Consider the following 6,000-nt stretch of genomic DNA (forward strand, 5'->3'; position numbering starts at 1 on the left):
AGCCCTTGGACTAGGTGTTTGCCAAGCTGTGGGAATATAGCTAGTGTTCAGTCCTTGATATCTCGGAGATATTTAAATAAGTTGCTCCCACAAAAAGAGGCTCTGAAGTAGGCTTATATTATCAGATGTGGCCAAAAAGTTGGTTTGTTTTGCTTAATTGTAGTTTCCTACTATATAAGAGGATTTGCGGGGGGGCACTGAAAAGTGATAGAAATATAAAGAAAAGAGTATCAATAAAACATTTTTCCAACTTTTGAAGATTTTTATTAACTCGCTTACTAAGAACCTAGGCTCTAAGGAAGAGAGATACCAACTCCTACCTAGAAGAGCTGGAGAAGGAGCCATTCTTTAAACCTTCTTAGAGAAGATGGAGGCCACAAGCAGAGCTGCTACTGCTAGCCTCAAGCACCGGCCTCTATTTCATCACAAGGATCAGAGATTCAGAGCTAGAAGGAACCTTAGAATTCACTGAGTCAAATCTTCTCAAGGTGAGGGGACCCATGCAAGGCCCCTCAGCTAGGCAGTCAGTAATACACCTGGGATTCAGAGACACCCAATCCAAGGTTCTGCTCCCTCCTTAACACCACCACTCAAAACCTTGAAGCAGACTTGGGTCGAGGCTTGCTTCGTAATTAGTCTGTTTCTCCAAGGGATGCAAAGGCAAATGGCAAAGGTAGAACCCAGTTGTGACTGTGTGCATAGGTCAACAGGGTATCAGACCTCTGTTCTAATTGACCCGTTATAGTAAGTAGGGTAATGGGGACTCTAGAAGAAGGGTCGCCTAACTTACACACTACCAGGAGAGTGACTTACTTGCCCTTATCCATTTGGCTATGGCACTTCTAGACCTTTATCAGGACAATCTTCCTTTCCAGAAGGTATCTGTTGGCCGTCACACAGGACTAGATTTTAGCCATCTCGGGCAGATGAAAGCTATGCTATTTTTAGCGCTGACTAAGGAGCATCTACTCTAATGTGTAGCAAGTCTCCCCAGCAGGCAAATCTGCCTCATGCTGCAGCTCCTGCTCATAGTGGGAAGAAAATTGCTAAAAGAGCCTTTAGAGCTGAAGGCTGTGATTAAGCCTCCGTTCAGCTTTCTCTTCTTCAAGGTAAATGACGCTTCCTCCCGGCTCTTGTTTTCCCACCCTTTAGTCATTTTTGTGGCTCTCAACCAAACAGTTTCTTAGGCATATGCCTAATAACCTTTTGATCAACAAGTGACAACTGACTTTAGTTTCATATCTCACCGTGTTCAAGGATAATCACCCAAGGAGCCCCAACACAGGAAGTTTACTTGGTGTGAAACTAGTGCTCAGGTTTTCCTTATAAATCTGTTTTTAAATGGCTCCAGACTGATTTAGGATCATATAGGTTGAGTTGGAAGGGACCTTAAAGGTGACCTGGTCCAACCCCTTCACTTTACAGATGACAAAGCCGAGGCCCAGGGAGGAAGTGAGTTACCCAAGTTCACACGGCTAGTAAGTGGCAGAAGCCAACTTTAAATCCAGGCCCTCTGACTCCCAATCCAGAATCCTCTCCACTGTACTGGGCTATCTCCCTGTCTGAACCTTGAAGAATGTATGCTCCCCAAAGCCCAAGAAGAGGACTTCATCGTGGAAGCCAGGCAATGTGTACTTACATTTAACTTTCTGTTCAACAGTGATTAACATCCCTACTCTTCTGCTCACTGCCCAGTTCCATAGGTTTACTGCAAGTATTTCAGCCTGATAAAAGAGACAGAGAGATGCCTTTCACCACTAGACATTGTGTTTGGGTGCCTCCATTTGATTAGCTAAGCATGTTTTCTTGCTGGCTCTCATGCCCATACAAATGTGTTGCTATGTATTCAAGGCCCTCCATAAGCTAGTTCTAAACTCTCCACGAAGCAGTCTCTGCTTAGCCTGGGCCACTTTCACTGTCCCCTGAACACACTATGGTTATTGGGCTGTCACCTCACTCGGAGGAGCTTCTCCAATGGCCCAGCTTCAAACATAGCCTCTGTGACTGAGCTATGCCAGGAGGCTCTGTCTCTTCTAACTCCTACTGCGTGTCTCCCATACCACTCAGGGCTTCATTAACTCGCCACATCTTTTCCCATCCTCAGCAATGCTGCTTACATAGCTCTGACCATTTTTTTTGTATGTTCGGAACTAAACAAATTGTTTTGCTGTTTGTCTCATGTTCCCCAGTTTGCCCAGAGTAAACTCTTTAATGTTTTAGACGATTACTGTGCCCCCCCCCATAGCATCCAGTACAGGGTTATGTACATGGCAGACAGACAAATATTCGAGTCTGATTGTGTTTGTCAGATTTTCTCAAAAAATTTCTAAGACCTTTTGGTTCATTGAGGCTTGTCAGGTATCATAGAACGACAGGGTTGCAAAGGAGCTTAGAGATCACCTATTCCAACTCTTACTGCCCAGGAGGGAAAATGGGATCAAGAGGTTAAGTGGCTTATCTAAGGTCCCACAGCTAGTAAAGGAGCTTAAAACTTCAGATGCCTGGCCCAATGGTCCTTCTTATTCTCTCTGTCTCTGTCTGTCTGTCTGTCTCTCTCTCCTTCTTTCTCCCCTCCCTTCCTCCCCCCCCATCTTTCTCCCTCCCTTCCTTCCCTCCTCTGTCTCTCTCTTTCTCTGTCTCCTCCCTCTGTCTGTCTCTCTCTCCTCTTCTCTCTCTCACTCTCTCTCCCTCCCCACCATTTTTTTTTACAAAGCAGACACATTCCAATATATAAACAAACCTCCAATATTCTTCCATCATGAGTCTTTTGGAATTATCTTAGATCCTTGCATTGCTGAGGAGGGCTAAATCTATCAAAGTCAGTCATCAAACAATGTTGCTGTTACTGTGTACAATGTTTTGGTTCTGCTCACTTCACTCAGCATCAGATCATATACGTCTTTCCAGGTTTTTCTGAAATCCGTCTGCTCACCATTTCTTATAGCACAATAGTATTCCATTACATTCATATACCACAACTTATTCAGCCATTTCCCAATTGATGGGCATCCCCTCGATTTCCAGTTCTTAGCCACCACAAAGAGAGCTGCTAGAAATATTTTTATACACGTGGGTCCTTTTCCCTTTTTATGATCTCTTTGGGATATAGACCTAGCAGTGGTATTGCTGGCTCAAAGGTTATGCACAGTTTTATTTTAGCCACATTCTCAACAAAGGCTCCCTCCCTCGGACTGCTCTAGTGGAGAGCTAGGGATTAGACAATAACCCAATCATTGGGATTCAGAAGTAGTTGGATGGCTGACCTCAAAGAATGGCTTCTAATGGTTCTGTGTCAGCTTGGCAGAGTCTCTAATGGATGACCCTGGAGATTGAGGCCTGGCCCTGGGCTGCTTCACATTTTCTCAGTGACTTGGACAGTGTATCTTCAAGCAGAAGCTGGCCGTTCACTTGGTCACTAAGGCTCCTTCCAACATCAGATTCTGTGATTGTGGCACCTGAGTTATTCCCAGGGGAGTTTGGAAAGGGAGAATCAAATCAAAGGATTCATGAGTTTAACAATTAGAGCAGTCCAAAAATGGAACACTCTGCATCGTGAGACAGTGAGTTCCTTGTCATTGAAATCGTTGAAGTAATGGTGGGGGGTAAGTCAATGCTTTGCAGAGCACCCTCTTAATTCTGTAAACCAGAAACCTGAGGTTACACTCTGGTCTGAGACAACACCAGTGGGGTCCAACATAGTAGGGTCTTGCCTAAATTTCTTAGGATTCTCTGGAGATCAAGCAATCAAGAAGCATTTATTAATCACACGCTATGCCAGGCAGATAAGGCTAGAGTCTAGAGTCTGGTATACCAATGTACAAAAGATAGCAAGTTCTTGGTAGACCATAAAGCACTATTTATACAAATGCCATAATTAGTATTATTTGTAAAAGCCGTGATGGACATAAGGTTGTGTTGTGGGTAAAGAGGGGATCGATGCTATGAATCAGAAGAACTCCTGACACAAAGATACACAAACAATGATGTTGTCAGATAGCATACTCCTGCTCTTTAGCACCTTTCAATATCTAGTATAAACATTCGTTCACATCATCCATCCTCCATAAAATGCACTTGCATCTTGATTAGTAGGGCCCAAATACAGGATAACCAACTGCTACTCCAGCTGCAAGTGGATAATGTGAGGAAATGTCCCACAAGCTGGAGACTGTACACAATTGTATCAGTGTAGGCCCTCTCTGTCCTGCTAGAGGCCGAGGTCTCGCTCCACCCCCACACACACACACACTTCTCAACCTGGGCTGTTCCTATGTAGGTTTCCACGAATGCTGCCCCTGTAGGGCACCTAGCATAAGCTAGACCTGAACATGAAGAATGTGCTGGAGGGTTTCTTGGGCCATCTCTTGGCTGGATCTCAGTCTTGTTACGTGGCCACTAATGACTTTTCTACCACTTTTCAGGCATAAGGTATTCTTGGTAACAGGTAGCTAGGTGACACAGTACATATAGAGTACAGAATTTGGAGTCAGGAAGACCTGAGTTCAAATCCAGCCTCGGACGCTTCCTAGTTGTATGACCCTGGGAAAGGCACTTCTTCATCTCTGTCTACCTCAATTTCCTCATCTGTAAAATGGGGAAAACAAGGGCACTGATCTCTTGGTGCTGTTGTGAAGCTGGTAATCCCACTCGTTATCGCCTGAGATCATAGCATTGGCCAATCCCTGGGGGGCTACTGATGCTTAAATGCACTTCTGTGCATAGGTGCAATTCAATAAACATTCATGAAGCACCTACTGTGTGTCAGGCTCTGTCCTAAGAGGCCAGAGGCAATGAAAACCCTGTGCAATTTCCGACATCTAACTTGACCTAATCTCTTCCTACTTAATTCATTTTTCCCTTGGCGATACCTAACCAAGATATACCCCTTAACGGATTACATTAATGCACTATCTACCTGCCTGCTTTGCATAGTTGGGGAAATAGGAATCTTTTATCCACTTTATTTGGCTAGTGTGGGTGAATTGCTATAGATTTCACTGAGTGAGAACTTTTAATGTCACGGGGGCTTAATACAGTTATTATCATTTTCACCAGCTTCAAATATTGGAAAGACAAGTACTTAAAGAAAGGAATCATAGCTATTCCTAGAAAGTATACCCACATTCTTTTCCTGTGGAAACAGAGATAAGAAAAGCACCCCCTCGTCAGACAAGCTCACCTTGGAGTAGCTGTGACTCTGTCTGCCACCTATTCTGGGACAACCCCCATGCCCATCTCCATCCCACTCACACAGCACCTGACCCAATGATGGCTAACAACTGCAGTAACCAGTACGTGATTTGTTTTACCAGAAGCGCATAAAGTTAATATCAAATTCCCAAGGGGACAAATAGTTTAAATACGTCAAGGAAAGAAATGGTCGAAATTACTTAAGCAGCTTTAAGAAGGATTCTACCCTCCTCACAGCATTTTACAGAGCAGGAAGAATGAGCACCTAGATGTGTAATGATCACAGGAGCCATGAACAGTATCTTCAACCAAGAAGCAAGAAGAAAAATACAAATTCAACCCAATCCAATAAACATTAACTAATCGGTCAATGGATCCATCGACATTGATTAAATACCCATGTGTCCCACACAGCACTAAAACCTGGGATTAAGTCATAGTATAACGGGGGAAACAACATGCAAGCTACCATGTGCAAACAACCTATACATGGGATAAACTGCAGATGGTCAATGGATGGAAGGCCCTATCATTAAAGAGGATTGGGAAATGTTTCTTGCAGAAGGCAGGAATTCATCTGGGACTTGAATGAAGCCAGGAAGTGGACATAAGGAGGGAGAATATTGCTAGGCAGTGAAAATGAACAAAGTCAGGGGATGAAGTGTCTTGTTCAAGGAATATCAAGAAAACCAATGTCACTGAACCAAAGAGGACATAGGGTGGGGGCATGATATGTAAGAAGACTGGAAAGGTGTGGGGGGCGGGATGGGGGGGTTATAGATATGAAGGGCTTTGAATACCACACCAAGG

This window comes from Trichosurus vulpecula, chromosome X (genome assembly GCF_011100635.1).
Source record: "Trichosurus vulpecula isolate mTriVul1 chromosome X, mTriVul1.pri, whole genome shotgun sequence".
Lineage (NCBI taxonomy): Eukaryota > Metazoa > Chordata > Mammalia > Diprotodontia > Phalangeridae > Trichosurus > Trichosurus vulpecula.